The sequence below is a fragment of the Schistocerca americana genome, chromosome X, assembly GCF_021461395.2.
Source record: "Schistocerca americana isolate TAMUIC-IGC-003095 chromosome X, iqSchAmer2.1, whole genome shotgun sequence".
Classification (NCBI taxonomy): domain Eukaryota; kingdom Metazoa; phylum Arthropoda; class Insecta; order Orthoptera; family Acrididae; genus Schistocerca; species Schistocerca americana.
Genome location: NC_060130.1, coordinates 874,239,381 through 874,261,017, shown reverse-complemented (window position 1 = coordinate 874,261,017; position 21,637 = coordinate 874,239,381).

Here is a 21,637-nt window from a genome sequence, read left to right as displayed (position 1 = left end):
CATTATCTAATGTTTGACTTACCCTGTTAACTGATTTTTGTGAAATTTGTAGTCTCTTACCTAGTTTTCCCTTTGAGCTCTGTTTTTTCTGTGAGAAGTCTTTCACAACGAGAAGTTTTCTAACTAAAAGCTCGCCTTTTTTGCCCATAACATAAAAAAATCTGATAAGGAACGTAACGGTACACAGTTCCCAAGATTCCTAATATCTTTACAAAATAGTGATATCGCCATTTTCAGTTGTTGTTTAAAATTAAATCAGTCTTAAAACTTTCCTAAATCACCTTTTTAAATAACTAAATTTGTGGAAGATGTTATTAAGACTGTGCCAAAGGATTAGGAAGAACAACAGAATTAGTCAAGCAGTGTTACCAATCATTTTTCATTGGCAGTGATGATAAAGTTATCAAAACAATGAAGTTCAAAAGCTAGCAAAGTTTCAAAACGCAGAAATCATATAAAACTTCATGAATATATTGTCCTGAGTGAAGGAAAATTTATGTTTTGAGTCTAATAATTTTCACGCCCCTGTGCTTGTAGAAATGCACACTTCGTTGCTGTGCATACTGTATGTTTTCTTACCAGTGAAAATTGGGTGGCAGGTTTTACTATGTTGCCTGCAAATCTTAACTAATTCAAGTCATTAATATATTCTTTAATCTTATATTACCTCCACAACAGAAGACGATAGTGGTAAATTCGTTACATACCCCTTTATCTTGCAAGTATGAGATAGACTACATTGTTTTATAAGTTGAGTCCCTCAAAATAATTTAAGAACGATACCGACGAGACAGGACAATTTCGGTAAGATACTGTCACAAATATAACATAATTCATACATGTGTTATGACCAATACTGTTACTCGTGAACACTGAAGCTACCCCATGTGCCTAATCAGAAGCTAGTGTACGGCATTCAAAACGAAAACTAATTCAGACCATGCCGAGATTCGTAGAGGTTTACATGAATCACTCGTGAAATGGGGCGCAGTATACCAAACTGATACGAAGAAGCTGGCTTTTTTGCGCCATAATAAGTTAATATGTATCATTATTCTTTCAATAAAATGTCTAATCTTTACTGTAAATCTTGAGAACATTTGAGCACACCGCAAACTCTATAAATAGGCTTTGACATGGTAGAAGCGATACAGTACAGCGTACAAAATATATAAGTTGGAATACATGCTCACTACTGTACCGTGCCCAGCTGCGCTAGGTTTCTCGGTTGAGGTTCCAAGGCGCAAAGAGACTGATCGAGGTGGTTCACAGATTCTCAACTGGGCTTGGGCCGGTATTACAATATCAAATTTCTTTGTCAAATATCTTTGTCCAATATCTTTGTCAAAGATATTTGATGGTGTAATAGGGAACTTTGTCAAATGTCGTCCAATATTTGATCAAATCTAGGGCCTCGCTGTAGATTTGACCAGAGAAGTCGCTTGTCTTGTGTTCACTGCAATGTGACATGTTACCACATGGAGCGCTAGCAGCGTTGCAGCACCCTGTCGTCTTCAGTGTTTTCATAAACATTGCCGGTAAATACAATTGGTGTATGCCGACAACTACAAAATTAATAGAGATGTATGAAGTTGGTGAGGCGCTTTACAACGTGAGGCACGCTGAATACAAAAATAGATTAAGAAAATTGGAGACCTGACCTGATCTAACCTAACCTAACCCTCTCCTGTAGCAAGGAATCGGAATGTTACAGTGAGCCTGTCTTCTGCAGATGTAGCAGTTCTGAAGTGAATATTGTGCTTTGTGACATGAGGATACACTTCACTGAGCACATGCAGAAATGTATGCTCATCCATTCTTAAGTAATTGATGTACAACTTGACGTACTCCACTATAAGCTCACGTAACAAGTTTTGGTTCAAATGGCTCTGAGAACTATGGGACTTAACTTCTGAGGTCATCAGTCCCCTAGACGTAGAACTACTTAAACCTAACTAACCTAAGGACATCACACACATCCATGCCCGAGGCAGGATTCGAACCTGCGACCGTAGCGGTCACGCGGCCCCCGACTGTAGCGCCTAGAACCTCTCGGCCACTCCGGCCGGCAACAAGGTTTGTTGAATGCTTTTATCGTGTCGTCGTAAAACCCACGGCTTCAGCCAGGTATGTTTACTTTTTTCCCCCCCGCTTCTCTTCCACAAGTGCACACAGTGCAATTGTGGTACATGCAACTGCTGCAGTGAATAACAAGTTGTTGTTGTCAGCCATCTTGAACTTTGACGAAAAGTATTATGACAGTGTAATACTCCTTCTAGCGCTACGTCAAAGATCTTTGTCAAATATATTTGACGGAATATTTGATCACATCTTTGATCAAATCTTTGACAAAGAAATTTGATAGTGTAACACCGGCCTCAAAAAGAATAGCTCTATGGACCTTAACATCTGAGGTTCAAAAATGGTTCAAATGGCTCTAAGCACTATGGGACTTAACATCTGAGGTCATCAGTCCCCTAGACGTAGAACTACTTAAACCTAACTAATCTAAGGACATCACACACATCCATGCTCGAGGCAGGATTCGAACCTACGACCATAGCAGCAGCGCGGTTCCGTATTGAAGTGTCTAGAACTGCTAGGCGACAGCAGCCGGCGACTGGATTTAAGGCCGGGTACTTTGGTGGCCAGGGGAATACAGTTAAGTCATCTTGGCGCTCTACGGACGACGCACGTCGCTTTGTCCTGCTGGTAGATGCCATCGTGCCGAGGAAAAACAAACTGCGTGAAGGGATGGACATGGTCCCCACGGATAGGTACTTACACTGTGCCTTCCAGAATGACAAGATCACCCAGAGAGTGCCACGAAAACATTTCCCAGATCTAACAACCGTACCACAACAAAGGTCAAAAATTCATTATGATTGTGGTGTTGCTCACGCTGCTAAATACTGCATTTTCGGGCAACAACAAAGTTATATTATGTGGCAGGTGTCGTTAGAGCACAGTAAATAAAGTCATTTCATGAGATAATGGATAAACTAGGCACTCATCTTTTCGTGTTTCCCACGCTGGTCTCGTTGTAAAATCATGGCTCAATCGTCGAAAATCTAGGCAGTGATGATTCCAAGCTCGGATGCAAAGAGACCTAGGTGTTTTTCTGCGATATTCAAAAGTTTTATAGATGTGTTTCACAAACCATTCTTGAAGATTAAACCTTTGAAAGTTAGCACAATGGTGCTGTAAAAGAGTAATCAGCACTCCGAATTTAAGTTACATTTCTTTTTTATTACTTTTGTTGCAGTATCACGTAACACACAAAACATCGCATTATAAAACATACTTGAAAATATCTTCCTCACTGTTAAAGTTCACATTTTATAAACTGACTACAATTTGCGTCTTTTCAACATGACGTCCAAGACCTGTCTTTTTAGTCTCTAGGTCCGACTCTCTAATAATCGCTTACGCGCCCAAAAATCGGAGTTACAAGTACGTCAAAGATCATAGTGACAAAAGAAAGAATTCACATGAGAATAATATCATTGCAACATAAACATATCGATGTATCAAAGTACCTCTACATTAATGAAATCAAATCTGAATGTTGTCACAGAAATATGTTAACTACTTTACAGGAACACGGTAGAATATTGCTGGTATCGAGAGGTTGAGTTGAGGTGCCATAATGGTTACGTAATTCAAGCACCATTACACTGACCATAACGTTCCCTTCTCCAGCCTGGATCACTACAACGACTAATGCGGGGTGTTTGCTTTCAGACGTTTCATGCCGTACACGCCAACGGCCATATATCCTGAGCAGCACATAATGAGACCTGTCGCTACTCAGTGGACGCCCAATCGCGGTACTGGCGTGCTAATCCCAGCCTTCGTCGTCGATGAACGGCAGTCAGCACTGGTGCACGGACAGCCTGCTGCAGAGGTCCGTACGCAGCAACTTTCGCGGATCGGTCGTTGAGGACAGACTGTTCGTTTCCCGTTGGCTTATCCGGCCGGTCAGTTGCTCAACAGTTGCACGTCTATTCGCCCGTACACATCTCCGCAGCCGTCACTCGTCCTTGTTATCTATGGCCCATGATGCATCACAGTTGCTTCGGTTTTGAACAGAGCCAATTTACCGTGCACGATTACTTTAACCTCGGCGACAAGCGAACAGTTTGTTTTGGGAAATGCTTCCACCCTGGGCCCGACATCTAACGATCCATCCCTTCTGGACCTTAGCTAAATTGCTCCGTTTCCGCATTAAGAGAACGACTGCACTGTTTTCCGCGTCCCCCTGACACGCTTCATACAGGGTGTTACAAAAAGATACGGCTCAACTTTCAGGAAACATTCCTCACATACAAATAAAGAAAAGATGTTATTTGGACATGTGTCCGGAAACGCTTAATTTCCATTTTACAGCTCATTTTAGTTTCGTCAGTATGTACTGTACTTCCCCGATTCACCGCCAGTTGGCCCAATTGAAGGAAGGTAATGTTGACTACGGTGCTTGTGTTGACATGCGACTCATTGCTCTACAGTACTAGCATCAAGCACATCAGTACGTAGCATCAACAGGTTAGTGTTCATCACGAACGTGGTTTAGCAGTCAGTGCAATGTTTACAAATGCGGAGTTGGCAGACGCCCATTTGATGTATGGATTAGCACGGGGCAATATTCGTGGCGCGGTACGTTTGTATCGAGACAGATTTCCAGAACGAAGGTGTCCCGACAGGAAGACGTTCGAAGCAATTGATCGGCGTCTTAGGGAGCACGAAACATTCCAGCCTATGACTCGCGACTGGGGAAGACCTAGAACGACGAGGACACCTGCAATGGACGAGGCAATTCTTCGTGCAGTTAACGATAACCCTAATGCCAGCGTCAGAGAAGTTGCTGCTGTACAAGGTAACGTTGACGACGTCACTGTATGGAGAGTGCTACGGGAGAACCAGTTGTTTCCGTACCATGTACAGCGTGTGCGGGCACTATCAGCAGCTGGTTGGCCACCACGGGTACACTTCTGCGAATGGTTCATCCAACAATGTGTCAATCCTCATTTCAGTGCAAATGTTCTCTTTACGGATGAGGCTTCATTCCAGCGTGATCAAATTGTAAATTTTCACAATCAACATGTGTGGGCTGACGAGAATCCGCACGCAATTGTGCAATCACGTCATCAACACAGATTTTTTGTGAACGTTTAGGCAGGCATTGTTGGTGATGTCTTGATTGGGCCCCATGTTCTTCCACCTACGCTCAATAGAGTACGTTATCATGATTTCATACGGGATACTCTACCTGTGCTGCTAGAACATGTGCCTTTACAAGCACGACACAACATGTGGTTCATGCACGATGGAGCTCCTGCACATTTCAGTCGAAGTGTTCGTACGCTTCTCAACAACAGATTCGGTGACCGATGGATTGGTAGAGGCGGACCAATTCCATGGCCTCCACGCTCTCCTGACCTCAACCCTCTTGACTTTCATTTATGGGGGCATTTGAAAGCTCTTGTCTACGCAACCCCGGTACCAAATGTAGGGACTCTTCGTGCTCGTATTGTGGACGGCTGTGATACAATACGCCATTCTCCAGGGCTGCAGTTTTTGAAGTCACGCTGGTACGTTCTGTTGCTGTGTGTTTCCATTCCATGATTAACGTGATTTGAAGAGAAGTAATAAAATGAGCTCTAACATGGAAAGTAAGCGTTTCCGGACACATGTCCACATAACATATTTTCTTTCCTTCTGTGTGAGGAATGTTTCCTGAAAGTTTGGCCGCACCTTTTTGTAACACCCCGTATTCCCTCCACTGCTAGTGCCGCAACCTTCCGTCTGTGAGTGGTTATTGCACGCTGACGTTGTACATGGGTGGTGGTCACATTGATGTGACTGGCCCGTGCATAATTACTTTGACATTGTAAACTGACCCAGTAAGTTTTTAAAACACAACCAAATTTCTGACTGTTACTACCATTTTAGTGCCAAAGAAATGGTATTTATTGAGGCAGTCACTAATTACAGTAACGGCTTACTTATATCAAGATATAAAATCAGAGAGCAGCTCGATTGGTTTCCGAGTTAACAACTAGCAGGCGCTTTCCAACCAATTCAGATGTAGCTCTACTGATTTCTGACGGACACTGGTGGTTGATTGCCAGATAAACTGATCCAGAGCAGTTTTTAGTCAGCGTTGTAAAACCAAGGCACAGGCTACATAAACTGATCCAGAGCAGTTTTTAGTCAGTGTCGTAAAACCAAGGCACAGGCTAGAGATGAAACGATATGCTATGCAGCAAAAACGTTTCCACATTCGAACGCCATGTAATAATTATTGAAAAACAAATTACGAGTATATTCTGAAGGATAGCCTAGATCAACAATGAAATTATGGGTACACCGCGACATTTTACTTGCTACTGACCTATGGTGGTGTTCCAAATAGCAGTCACAAAATATGTACGCATTCGAGCATCGTTTTAACTACTGATAAAAGACTTTTTCCGCTGCGTGATCGGTTAGTAATACGAAAGCTACAGGTTGCAAACGGACGTACATTTTAGTTTGTGACCTCTAACAGTTCAAAACGAAGCTTCGCCATTCGCTTTGAAGCTTTATAGCAGTCATAGTGCCACGAGAAGCCTTGGGTGTGAAGTTTTGGATATTCAACTGTTTTTTGTAGTATTGTATGCAAAGCCGTCCTCTTCTTCTGTTGAACACTACTTCAGAAGCGACTCATGCAAACAGTTATAGGAGAACCACATGCCAAGTGAGCTGACAGTACCTCATATTTATGCCGAATTTGGTAGATATCCCGGTCCAGTATTCCCCTGCATGACTTCTCTTGATGATAATGATAATAATAATCTTCATCATCACAAAATGATCAAACGTGTGATACATCACTGACGGTTGTATGCATGATTCGACGGGTTAAAATGACGATAAAATATTTGTCTCTTCCTGTGCGGGAATCATGAAACGCGCGAGTGTAAGTGTTGTGGACTCCGTGACGTATGGAAGTTTGGGCCGGCCCGGGAGGCGTGCTCGGATAGCCGAACTAGTTAAAGCAACCGCTCGTGATAAGAGGGAAACTCGGGTTCAAGTACCGGACCGGCACAAACTTTTCTGTGTCATAAACAGATTCATTACCTGCGAATCAGTCTCGTTCGTATGAATGTTTGTATTGCTACAAAGAAGCCTGTTTGCTGACTCAAGGTACGTGATGGGGCTGTACGATCCTGTATTGCCGAGTGAACAATACGTCTGTCCTCTTGGGCGATAGTCACGTGACTTTGACTATGAACCTCCTTTGCCGATGGATTACAGATTCACATGACATCATCCCGACCAACGCGAGTAACATTATCGTGGAACATTAAACCGCAATCCCGATAAACTACAATGCTGGCGCTGTGGAATGCCGACATATGCTTGTAGATGTTTCTAATTCGTACCCGATCTCCTCAAAAATAAACAACATCCAAATCCGACAGTTGAATGACGACCCCGCTGCGTAATCTTTCTTTACATAAAGAATATAGGTAGCGTTACTCCTTCGAAATTCGAGCAGCTGCGATGAAATGCTAATCATTTGCATACCCGAGCATGTAGTACACTTAATGGCAGTTTGACGTTTGCTACATGTCCCATTAATGGTATTCTAATTTGCAATAATTTTAGTTAAAAAATGGCTTTCAGCACTGTGGAACTTAGCTTCTGAGGTCATCAGTCCCCTAGACTTAGAACTACTTAAACCTAACTAACCTAAGGACATCACACACATCCATGGCCGAGGCAGGATTCGAACCTGCGACCGTAACGGTCTCGCGGTTCCAGACTGTAGCGCCTAAAACCGCATGGCCACTCCGGCAGGCAATAATTTTAGTGACCACTAGTGTATAATTCATTTACTATTGATTTTCCTTATTGCTGGTGCTAAAGTCGGGATAAAGCATCTCAGTTAACAGGCAGGATGAAAATGGAACTAAGGTAATGTGTGTATTCATGACGAGATATTATTAGGAGTATATGAACTGTAGAGCTTTAATGGCTCTGAGCACTATGGGACCTAACATCTGTGGTCATCAGTCCCATAGAACTTAGAACTACTTAAACCTAACTAACCTAAGGACATCACACACATCCATGCCCGAGGCAGGATTCGAACCTGCGACCGGAGCGGTCTCGCGGTTCCAGACTGAAGCGCCTAGACCGCACGGCCACACCGGCCTGCAGAGCTTTAATGGCAATCCTAATTTGTTCAACGTAAGCGCAGACGTATATGCTTGGTTACTCCACAATAATGTTTCCAATTCTGCCATTGAATAATAGAACGCAGATCGGCTACCGTACATTACGAACTTCTTTAAAGACATACTGATACTCCAGTTATATGTTGACATATTATTGTCGGCATTAACTTCGCGCCTGGGAACTCCCGGGCACTGACGCCATATGATCATTTCCATTTTCCACTGTCAGCATTAATCTCCTCTTATGTGTCAGTGCAGACAAAATGATTGTCTTCCCACGATCGAGTTTTTCAACAACATCAATACGCTACTCATTACCCTTTCTTAGTTTGTAAATATTACATCGACCATTGTGCTGTCAAGAGGTGATAGAAATTGTTAATAACCTTTAGGATTAGGACGGAAATTATGTAATGCTGTACAGAACAGCAATGATCTTCAAGAAGCTTGCCTACAAGGTAAACGTAATTGAAATAGCAACTGAGGAAGCATGTGTGCGAATGCTACTGTAACTATAAAACTTAGCTATAATTCCAGTTTCAGTTCAGCTATGACTTATTCTGACGAATAATGCTTGAAGTAGCTGTCACCAGTGATAATAATGTATTTACTGTATGAAAATGTTTTATAGTACTCCGACAGCTTAAGCAGCGGTGTACAACTGTCTCGACCGAAACCCGACGCAGAATTTCGATCGGATCTCTGAATAAAGGGCAGAGATGAGAGGGCCTCGCCGCTGCCACTTCTACACGGGCGGGGTTTCTTGTAGCCGTACGAATGTAATAAAATAATAAGTTTATGTAGACTTTCTCTTATTTGTTATGAGGCGTCCGCTGACCGCACGATCGGGACGTAGATTACGGTGTCTTATGAAAAACTGCTGAATCACTAATGGCCGAATAATTACTACCTATATTAATTAGCATAACTCTTTAGATTAGGTATCCGGAGCGCTTTCGTCTTAGCCAGTGAACGTATCGTGAAATATTATCTCCGTTTCAACTGACACGACGATGTAGCTTTCCGAGGAACGTATGCTCCATTTGCGAAAGTTTCCCCCGAGGCGGCTTCGCTCCAATCAAACGTCCATTTTCTAACAATGGACACAGCTTTACGTTCAAAGGATTGGATAAACGCCAAGCCACTGACTGAATTAAGCCCCTTGCGAAAGCACGCTCTGACAATGAGCTGGTTTATTTGTTTTCGTTCGGTTGTTCTAGAGTGCGTAGCACCGCGCCACACGTAGTTACGTACTTATTATTGCTACCGCTTTTGTTATTAACGTCCCGTAAATTATCAGTCATAACGCGGCATTTTCGTCTTAGCCAGTGAACGTATCGTGAAATATTATCTCCGTTTCAACTGACACGACGATGTAGCTTTCCGAGGAACGTATGCTCCATTTGCGAAAGTTTCCCCCGAGGCGGCTTCGCTCCAATCAAACGTCCATTTTCTAACAATGGACACAGCTTTACGTTCAAAGGATTGGATAAACGCCAAAGCCACTGACTGAATTAAGCCCCTTGCGAAAGCACGCTCTGACAATGAGCTGGTTTATTTGTTTTCGTTCGGTTGTTCTAGAGTGCGTAGCACCGCGGCACACGTAGTTAAGTACTTATTATTGCTACCGCTTTTGTTATTAACGTCCCGTAAATTATCAGTCATAACGCGGCATTTAGGGAGACACGGGCGCTCTAAATGCGGCGTGCGGCTGATATATGTGTAGGAGAAGTTGTAAGTGTCCTCGATGGGATAGCCTGGCCGGGAGTTTGGGAGGGGAAAGCTTTGAGTGCCATCACGGAGTGTTATCACCGACATGGCGCATCTCTGTAGCACCGGGCTCCGTCCTTACCCCCCGAGTGTTTTTATTTCTGCACCGCGGCTAATGATTTGTACGGCCGCTCTGCGTGCGTGCTCCGGTCACAAAATGATGCCAGCGTTTTACGCGTAGATGTGAAAAGGAAGGCGAGCGCCGAGTGTTTGTGTTATATTGTTTTACGGCGGCCGTTTCCACGTCTGCGGCTATAGCGTACAGTCGCGCCCGCTGCCAAACATGGCTCTCCGGCTCGCGTTTCACAAAGATCCACTTCCACAGTTCCCACTCACTTTCTAAACAAAATTGTAGAATTTTGCCGTCACTCTCTCTCATTGCTTTCATTACCTGTTTTCGCTTCTCTGTCGAAAACACTGGGACCTTAGCAACGGGATCCTATTTTGGGGATCACATGCACAAAATATGGCCACAATATTCAAACTACAGGTAAGGGCCGTAAGTCTAGTACCTAAAAACAGTGATGGCGTACATTGTAACAATCTGTTTAAAGTGTTGGAGGTTCTAACTGAATCATCAGTGTACACCTACCAATCCACTATGCACCTAAAGGGTAACAATAGTAATTAGTGAACTAACAGCTCTAGCTACGTTCGAGGAACAAGAGCGAGACATAACTCACACGTACAGAAATTATCCTCTACCAGGGAATAAACGGACAGATTTCCCCAGGAAACGAAAGTGTTATGCTTGAAAAGACAGTTAAGCTTACTCCTTATGTAATAAGTACGGTACAGTAAATGATTACTTATATAGCACTAAATAGGGATTGATAAAAAAGTACTAGGGTTGGTAAACATTAAAAAATAAATCATATGTGTCACTCAACAATATACCTTTACTGTTTGATAAATGTTTATGGAAACTTGTTTGCTGAAGATCTGTAATTGAAAATGTTAATATCTCTTATTTTCTGAAGCTCAACATCGTCTATGTAATGGAGGGATACTGTCTCGGTTCTTCGGAAAGACAAATTGGAACGTATAAATAACGTAATGGAAACGAAGGTCGTCATCATGACCCTGATGGCAATCCAAAACAGGCACGTGTGCAGTGGATGTAGTGTGCAGTGACTCATGATGAGGTATAAATGAACAGGTTTCGAATTAATTAATTGTGTGCGTGTTTGTTAGCTTTCAGTGATGTTTATTCTTGTGTAATATCATTTTGAAGTGATCCTCAGGCGAATAAACAACCAACAAACTAACAGACAACTTTGCCTACCGGTTCTTCATAACGACTGTGATTTGAACATAAGTCCATGCACATCTGAGGCACACAAATAAATCGCTCGTCATAATACAGAAATTAACTATGCAACCAGTCATAGTTTAGTCATAACGACTGTGATTTGAATATAAGTCCATGCACATCTGAGGCACACAAATAAATCGCTCGTCATAATACAGAAATTAACTATGCAACCAGTCATAATTTAGTCATATTTGTGCCCCTACACTATGAAAAAATAACAATGCTTAACAGCATACACAAGCACCCATTAATTATTTTCTCTTTATTATAATTCTCAATAGCCGATATTCTGCGGAATTCACTTTTATCAGTGAAATTCATCGGAAAACTCTTAATGAATAATAGCGATTGTACGGAAAGTTTACCAAAAAGGAGCGCATGACAAGCAACACTTATGATCTCCGAAACTTTTGTTTTCGTTCGTCTGAACACAATTCACACACTAACGTAGATTTCATCAAGTACAGAGCGAAATTGGTTCAAATGGCTCTGAGCACTATGGGACTTAACATCTACGGTCATCAGTCCCCTAGAACCTAGAACTACTTAAACCTAACTAACCTAGGGACATCACACAACACCCAGTCATCACGAGGCAGAGAAGAAATTGTGTTCAAGAAAGGTTATGTCGACAAGCGACAGGAAAAAGCTGTGTTTATGGGCCCATCAAAACATGCACTAAGTAGAAAATCACATAATCCAACCACCCCAAATATTCACTGGTTTTGGCAGTTGAATCCATGTCTAAATAACATTAAGAACGGTAAGCTGAAGATGTCAATAGTTTCAGTTATTTCACCAAAACTGGTGTTGCATGAATGTATGTATAAATTCCGCTATCAATCACAAAATAACTTTATTTAAAATATGTGATATGACCGCTCGAATCATGTGGATCCATCTCTCTTTTCTTACAGCGTTTGCATGAGCTGTTTCTATATGGTTCCTTGCATCTGGTGTTACCAAAATGACGTAACATGTAGTGCATGCAAAGAACATTATAATAATAAAGAATAATTAATTACCAGTGTCGCAACGAAAACACTGAAAAATGTACAATATATCAAGTAATAACATCACAATACGTGACGGAAGGATGTACACAGTATAAACACTAGTGCCAGCAAAGCAAAGACGACAGCTTGTGAACAAAGATCGTACGCCAAAACTGCTCGCTGTATTCAAAGTGTATATACATATCTGTTAATTTCAAAGATTACACATATATCTATTTAGCGGTCTTACCATTTACCTAAAGTAATTAATAAGTTAGTAAAAAAAGAAAACTCGTGATGTCTGTAAAAGTGTTTACTATGATACTTTTGTGAACTGTGGCACCATGTTAGTTTTAGAACTGAATTGTGGACGCTGACTGAAGACAGCTCTCAGGTATTTTTCGTATGGGCACACAAGTAACACGCTAACAATGAATTCTCTTATAGGTGTAACCTGTGTGTCCATCAGAACCTGATAATGAACTATAAAAGGCATTATTCATTGAGAATATGGACATATATTTCTGAGGAAAATATAACAGTGAGAAATCTTTCACTGATTCGTTAACTAAATTTACCCAGTACAGGAATAAAACGTATCTATTTGCTTACCGAATATGTTATGTACGATCGAAGTGTAATTTGCTTTGTGTATGTTCACAAACAGACTTCCTGATATATGTTTATGTGGCAAGTGGCTAACGCGAATGTAGAGCTTGGACAAAACTTTTGTATCCTTTCCTCTCAGTACGATGCGCGCAGCAGAAGAGTGCATTGACCTGGCAAGTAACCTAAACAGGAGATGCTACGTCAATTTTTTGAAGCGTACAAAGAATAAGTATCTTCGTGCTTCATAGTCAAGAACTGGAGCATCTCGTAAAATCCTAAAACCCGAATTATATAGTCTGGTATCGTGTGTCACTGTGACAGGGCCATAAGATTCCGCCTGTTGCGTAGATCTTGAGCAAAAATATCGCAGAAGCGCAGCCTAAAGCTGAAAGATGCTGGCGTTCAGTGTGACAGTAGATTCAATGGTGCCGACGTATGCCGGCGCCCGCGGTACAGCGTGTGTGCAATGTTGCTCGTCACGCGACTATAGATCTGGGCGTAGTTTCTTCGTCAGCAAGCCGAGTTGTTCTGATTCTCTTCTCCAGATAACTTGACATACATTTGGAAACCTATTTTACTTTTATTGTGGCTTGTATTTTTCTTTGTGACCGTTTTTCTCGTGGACTCGCCCGCCCCTCCCCCCTTCCCCTCCCCTCTCATCTGTACATTTGGCTGTCAGCCTGGTCCTGGTTCCAGGAGGTATTTCCCCGCGCCAGCTCAGCAATTAGGCAACCCCGAGATAAAATTTTTAGGGTGCTGTCGCTCCTTCTCCCGCACGGTTTACACTTTACAGGGTCCGCCACTACAGCCTCCTACCTCTGTGAAATATCTCCGCTATGGCCACCACTTAAGCAAAAGTGCCAAGCACACGTTCTGTTCACAATGTTTCACTTATTCAGTCCGACTTCACACTCTCGCAGTTTTCGCGCTGGATTCGACTTTGTCTAAAAATGGTTCGTCAATAAATAAGCAGATTATTACAGAAATACTAAATCTGGAAAACTTACTAGTAAAATTCGGCTACTGCCGTTTCTATAGCGTATTTTATTCGGCAATGTACACTTCCAAGCATAACTTAATCTTTTTTTGGGTTTTCCTTACATACATAACAAACCTGAAGGAAACATCCTATGATGGCACATAATATGTAGCTGTATAATTATACTATGGTAGCTTCATAATTAGTTCTCAAATATACCAAATGTGATTACAGTTACAGTCTAACATTAAAATAATTTCTTCTATTTCTTGAATGTCTGTTATATACTGTTGAGATTTGCTGGCATTCTTCCTCAGTTGCTTCTTCAATTACGTTTATTACATTAGGTAAGATAAATTCCGTCTTTTGCCAGTTGATGTTTCTTTTGTTTATAATCACAAATGTTTCTGCGAGTGCAGGCTTTCTCGGCGAATTTCATATATGAAGTCTTCACGGGTTGTCAGCCGAGTAGCATCGTCGTCTCGTAGCAACGTTTCGATGGAATGCGTCTCCATCATCTTCGCATTCCATCGAAACGTTGCTACGAGAGGACGATGCTACTCGGCTGACAACAGGTGAAGATTTCATATACAAATGTTTCTTCTATTCACACAAGGCATCATCAGTGGTATATAATATAAAGGAAATCATTTAATTGTGCAAATTTTGTTCTTATATCGGGTGTCTCACCTAAGAGCCGCGAGGCGCATTTTCTCTGGTGTTTTGGCAGATATTAGCAATTTCGTTTTTGCATTGTGTAGCTGAAGTCAGCCCAAACTGATCATCACGTCTTTCATGCAACGCTCAGTGTCAACAGAAAGCGTTGGTTTGTGTCCCATTACGAACAAAAATGTTTTTAAATCGAAATTTTACTTGCGCATTCGATACAGCGCTCCCTAATTAGTATACATCTACATACATACTCCGCACTCCACCACAAGGTGCGTGGCAGAGGGTACCTCGTACCACAACTAGCATCTTCTCTCCCTGTTCCACTCCCAAACAGAACAGTCCGATATTCGTTTTTTCGATATGTGTTAACAGGGACAGTAAAACACGAAGAATAGACAGCAATCTAGCAGCGACTCAGTAGCATTGCACTGTTGGCCGTAGCAGTCAGTACGGATTAAGACAGTGTTGTCGCTACTGCAGTGCTGGTTATTGCTCGAGTTTTACTGTCCCCTGTTACAACATATCGATAAAACAAATTTCGCACTTGACTAATATGGAACCGCTCTATCGAATCGGCGCGTAAAATTCCGTTTTGGAAAGCACTTTTTTTGTTAAGGGTATATAAAACCGACGCCTTCCGTCGACAATGAGCGTCGCATGAAAGACGTGATGAACAATATTTGCTTCGGCAAACTCCAGCTACACAATGCAAAAACGAAATTGGAAATATCTTCCGAAACACAAGCAAAATTGCGCCTGGAGATTCTTGGGATGTATATAATGTTGTACATATTAAAATGTAATAATGGAGAATTTCACGGCGTCAAGTAATTAAAATGTCTCGACTTTCGGCTAACTACATCCATGATCATTCCATTTGCCAATGGGCAGAAAATACTTGGTCGAAAGCTCGTCTCATTCTTATCACTTTACGCGGCTAGGTGCTCGAGATCATTTTATCCTATATATTAAAATGTCTCTTGATGATAACAGTTCAGGGACTGAGGTTGTTGACTGATCTTTCAGTGGACTATTACACATGCAGCCAAAGAAAATGTGATTTAGGTCTTCCTCTTTACGACAACCCCACAGAGGAAATGCTATGATGTTCATCCCGTGGAGGTGTTATTTGAATTGAACGTGATTAACCAACACACTGGATAAAATTACTAAGAATTTCCGTCCGCAGCTGAGAGTCCATCGTACCAGTTTCTTGTTAGTATCGTTAGTCTCACCACATCCTTTCGTCGCTTGCTCTCCACTCCTTGCCCTACTTTTTTCTGACGAGATGCTGCTTCTTGCGGATGACGGGTTCCGACGGTACTAGTATGTATCCTTCATTGCCACTGCAACCGGATTTTTTCGCAAGAACGCCATTACATTGCTCAGTCGACACATATAGATCAATGTTAAACAGGCAGTTAGATGCTTTGAAAGTCCCTTCCTCACATTTTTAAACTTCATCATCAGGGCTTCAGTTGGCTGTCACAGGGTCTTCATTATGTCGTTAACACAACAGAAATGCTAATCTGTAACAGAATGTGGTGCATTTTGAATTGAAATTCATAAAATTATGGTGGAAAATACACAAATTTACCGTATAATATACGTAGAATTTTGTATAAAACCTTTGCTGTACCTACGAATTTTGCAGCTTTTTGTTACACAATACATTGCAATAAAGTATCTTCCTCGTGTTATATATGTTGTTTACACAGTTTTCGATGGCAACTCTGTCTGTCTGTCTCTCTCTCTCTCTCTCTCTCTCTCTCTCTCTCACTCTGTGTGTGTGTGTGTGTGTGTGTGTGTGTGTGTGTGTGTATGAGAGAGAGAGAGGCAGACAGAGCAGCAAGTTTCAAAAAATATCGCAATTTGATGGGCTTTATGTGGTTCAAAGATTATTAAAAAAATTACATACTAGGCAACTATAATATAAACTTTAAACAAAATTCACCTAAATCTTCTACGGGAAACATAATTATACTTCCTATCCTTGTTACAGGTAGAAAATTAATATTATTATTGCAAAACACATGCGAATTATTGAACAATCAAAGTAATTTCATACAGTATTATACACAAAGATACTGTCTAGAAATGCTACACATGTTAGCTATTTTTTGATTCGACAAACTGCCAGAACTTCTTTTACTTTTTGGAAATATGTGTGTGTGTGTGCGTGTGTGTGTGTGTGTGTGTGTGTGTGTGTGTGTGTGTGTATGTGTGTGTAATGTGAAGAAGGTACTTTCTTTGCAACGTAATGCACAAGAAAAATTCAAGGTGCATTATAAGTTTTTAACAAAACTTGCATTTGTTACACCGTAACATATTCTCTACCATGGTTTTACGAATTTAATTAAAGATGCATTGTAACCACCCTTACACAGGCATTTTGCGTCACTGGACAACAAAGTGAATGTCCAGCTAGGGCCTTGAAGACGAAGCTTTACTTCGAAGCAACAAAAATATCCTCAGGAAATCATCGTTTGGGTTTAGGAGAATTGCGCTTCTGAGAATGCCATTTACATGTTCACTCACCAAATTTTACAAGCATTAAATACTAAAATAGCTCCGGTTGGTATTTTCTGCGACCTATCTAAGGCATATAACTGTGTGAGTCGCAGCATTCTGATAGACAAACTGGAGTGTAATGGGATTGATGGTAGAGCCAACCAATGGATAGTGTCATAACTAACCAAAAAAATGCATAAATTCGGACTTAGTAATCCAGTCAATATAGTCCGGAGACGCAGTTATAAATGAGAAGAAATCCCTTATTGGTTTCCCCAAGGCTCAATATTAGGTCCTCTATTGTTCCCCACATACGTAAACGATCTTGCGTCTAATATACAAGAAACAGAGTTACTTCTGTTCGATGACACTAGTATTATAATCAACAGAAGTATACACACAGAAATAGAAGAAATGTTAAACAATGTTGTTAAAAGTATTATAGACTGGTTTTCGGTGAATAGTCTCGCCCTCGGTTTTAAAAATACACAACATATTCAGCTCTGCACATTTAGGGGTACTACACCAATGATAAGTGAAGCACAAAGTGAGGAAATAGTAAACAGAGTGGTAACTTCAAAATTCGTACGTGTCCATACTGATGAGAATTTAAACTGAAAAAAGCACATTTGTAACTCATCAAACAACTTAGATCAACCACGTTTGCACTGATTTACACAAATCAGTAAACTGACATATTTTGCATATTTTGGCAACTCTAAAGTAAATTTCGAAGATAAATATCAACCGACAGAGCACAAAACTTTGCATTTACATGTTAAATGAAATGTTGAATCAAATGTGTCGGTTCTTAACTGCAAAGGCAGGCAAACTTGATATATGACGATTACAGCGCAATCTGCTACGAATGGGAACAATGGTTTAAGTAAACGGCACGTATTTTTTGGCGAATACGCAATAAAATGGTGTGGCTGCCATTTGAAGACATAAAATTGATTCCACCCACGCAGGATGGGTGGTGAGGAGACGGCCAGTTGTAGCACAGGCAAATATCCCCTTTCTTTCTCTGCTTTTACGGCCTCATTCGACCACTTCACTCATTTCCTGGTCATCTTTTTCAGTTGGTTTTCTTTCTGAATTACCCAGTATCTTTTCATTCGTTCTGATCTTTTTTGTCGTTCCTCATCTGTAAATATTGTTTTTATTGCTTGCGTATTTTTGGATTAAGTTTTATTTTAGGTTTCACGTTTCCTAAAATTTTTGGTTTGTAAGCCGTCCAGGGTTAATTATAGCTATTTCATATCCTCCTTGATTTCGTTTACCCACTCTACTCCCTGCTTTATGTTACAAAGTTTCTCTGCAATTTTTCTTGGTAATCTGGTTTCTTGTGTCCTCACCATGTGACCAAAAAAAAAGTAATGGGGTCCAGTTCGCTGTACATCACTTCATTTGGCACTGCCCGTCATTGTCCGTCTTTTCGATATTTATTATTTATGCATGATCCAGCCATCCTTCTCTCTACTTCTAGAATTTTTTTGATTCCGTTTCTCTGGGGGACTTTGAAAAGAGTTTCACTTCCGTATATCACCTCTGGTTAAATCACTGCCTTATAATGTTTTAGTTTAGTTTTGATTGACAAAAATTTTTAATGTATGTAGACCATGTTAATTTTTAAGCTTTTATCATTTTGTTAGTTCTTTCTGTGCATATAGATTTCTCGTCCAAGCTGTATGTTATAATTTAAAATGTTTCACTATTTTTACTTTCCTGTTATTTACTGTTATGTGGTTGGTTAATAGTGGATCTGCTACCATTGTCTCAGTCTTTTGTAATGGTATCTGGAGTTCTATTTTTTGTACTATATTTCGTAGGTTTATTATTTGATTTCTGGCTTCTTGACTGTTATTAGCTGGTAACTCTAAGTCATCTGCGAATCCCAAACAATTGAAGGTCATTTGATTTTTCTTGCTTCCAAGTATTACGTTTTTACGATTTTCTTTGTATCATTCACTCGTCACGTACTCCGGGACTGTTCAAAGGTAATGGCATAAACCAACTAACTCCCTGTGTTATCCCTATTTTAATCGTAAATGGTCAGTTATTTCTCCCCTGAACTTTATTTTAGATTTGGTGTTTGTCAGAGCTAAGTTTATCATTTTTATTGATTTGAACGTGGAGATCCAAATTTCTTAGTATCTTCAGCACTAAAGACCTCTGTATACAATCATAAGTTTTTTTTAAGTCTACGAACGCTACGACTTGTTGTTTTTGTCTTCTTTTGTAGTAATCCATTACCAATTTGAAAGTGATTATCTGAGCTTGAAAGCTTCTCCAGGGTCTAAATACTCCTTAGCATTCTTCTAGTTCCAGTTCAAGTTGGCTTTTGTAACGATTGTACAGGATTCTTCCGTGACTATAAGTGATATCCATCTGTAGTTATCTGGATTTGATTTGTCTCCTTTATAAGGTAATGGATGAATTATAGCTGTAGCCAACTGAGCTGGTTGTTCTTCTTTGTTCTAAATTTTCACTATGCATTGGTGTAATGATATCTTCACTGGTTCTGCTGCATATTTCCAAAGTTCTGTAAATGTTTGATCGTCTCCATTTGATTTGTTGTTTCTGAGCTCTTTGAAAGCTTTGTAGACTTCATGGATTGTGGGTAGGTTGACGTTTGCTGCAGATGTTTTAATGGGAGTATCTGTATTTATTTGAAGTAGTTCCGAGGATCTTCGCAATTTAGCAATTTGTTAAATGTTTCTGCTAAAATTTCTGTATTTTTTCTGCTGCTATGAGCCATCTTATTATTTTTATTCTTTAAAATTAATTGTCCTATGATGTCCCCTCTACTAACATTAACTTTTCACCTAGAACTTTTTTTTTCTATGATGCATCGTCTTCGGAATATTTAGCTGTCTCAGGTTAAAACAAACACCCCGTAGAACTGTGGAAGAGTGGCTGCTTAAATGCGTCTGTGAGCGGTGTAATTAAAACAATCTTGTCTTCGCTGACTCTATGGGATGATGATGAAGTTTGATCTGTGGGGCGCTCAACTGCGCCGTTATCAGCGCCCGTACAAATGCCCAACCTTTGCTCAGTCCAACTTCGCCACTTTAATGAATGATGATCAAATGATGAGGACAATACAAACACCCAATCATCTCGAGGCAGGTGAAAATCCCTTACCCCCCCAGGAATCGAACCCGGGAACCCGTGCTCGGGAAGCGAGAACGCGACCGCGAGCCTACGAGCTGCGGACGACTCTATGGGAGCGTTACGTAGTGGCTGTAGGGTGTTCCTAGATTCTCCTTCTCGAAACTTCTTAAGTAGGCTTTCGCTTAATAGTTGGTATCTATCCTCAAATGTCTATTAGTACAGGTTTTGCAGCATTTCTGTGACGCCCTCCCGTGAAACAAACAAATCTGTGTGGAGCTGCCCTTCTCTGTATACACTTCCTGATGCAATGACTATGTAGCTTCGTATACGTGCATGACGTCGGCGGATAAAAGAGTTCCAATTCTCCGTGACAGGTTAAACAGTCACCAGAGAGCATTACCGTCGTTCGTGTTTAGTGTTGTTACCAGGCTTGGTAAGGTATACAGGGTGGTCCATTGATAGTGACCGTGCCAAATATCTCACGAAATAAGCGTTAAACGAAAAAACTAGAAAGAACGAAACTCGTCTAGCTTGAAAGGGGAAACCAGATGGCTTTATGGTTGGCCCGTTAGATGGCGCTGCCATAGGTCAAACGGATATCAACTGCGATTTTTTAAAATATGAACCCCCATTTTTTGTTACATATTCGTGTAGTACGTAACGAAATATGAATGTTTTAGTTGGAACACTTTTTTCGCTTTGTGATGGATGGCGCTGTAATAGTCACAAACGTGTAAGTACGTGGTATCACGTAACACTCCGCCAGTGCGGACGGTATTTGCTCCGTGACACATTAGCCGTGTTAAAATGGACCGTTTACCAATTACGGAAAAGGTCTATATAGTGTTGATGTATGGCTATTGTGATCAAAATGCCCAACGGGCGTGTGCTATGTATGCTGCTCGGTATCCTGGACGACATCATCCAAATGTCCGGACTGTTCGCCAGATAGTTACGTTATTTAAGGAAACAGGAAGTGTTCAGCCACATGTGACACGTCAACCACGACCTGCAACAAATGATGATGCCCAAGTAAGTGTTTTAGCTGCTGTCACGGCTAATCCGCACATCAGCAGCGGACAAATTGCGCGATAATCGGTAATCTCAAAAACATGGGCGTTGAGAATGCTACATCAACATCGATTGCACCCGTACCATATTTCTATGTACCAGGAATAGCATGGCGACGACTGTGAACGTCGTGTACAGTTCTGCCACTGGGCACAAGAGAAATTACGGGACGAGAACAGATGTTTTTGCACGCGTTCTATTTAGTGACGAAGCGTCATTCACCAACAGCGGTAACGTAAACCGGCATAATATGCACTATTGGGCAACGGAAAATCCGCGATGGCTGCGACAGGTGGAACATCAGCGACCTTGGCGGGTTAATGTATGGTGCTGCATTATGGGAGGAAGGATAATTGGACCCCATTTCATCGAT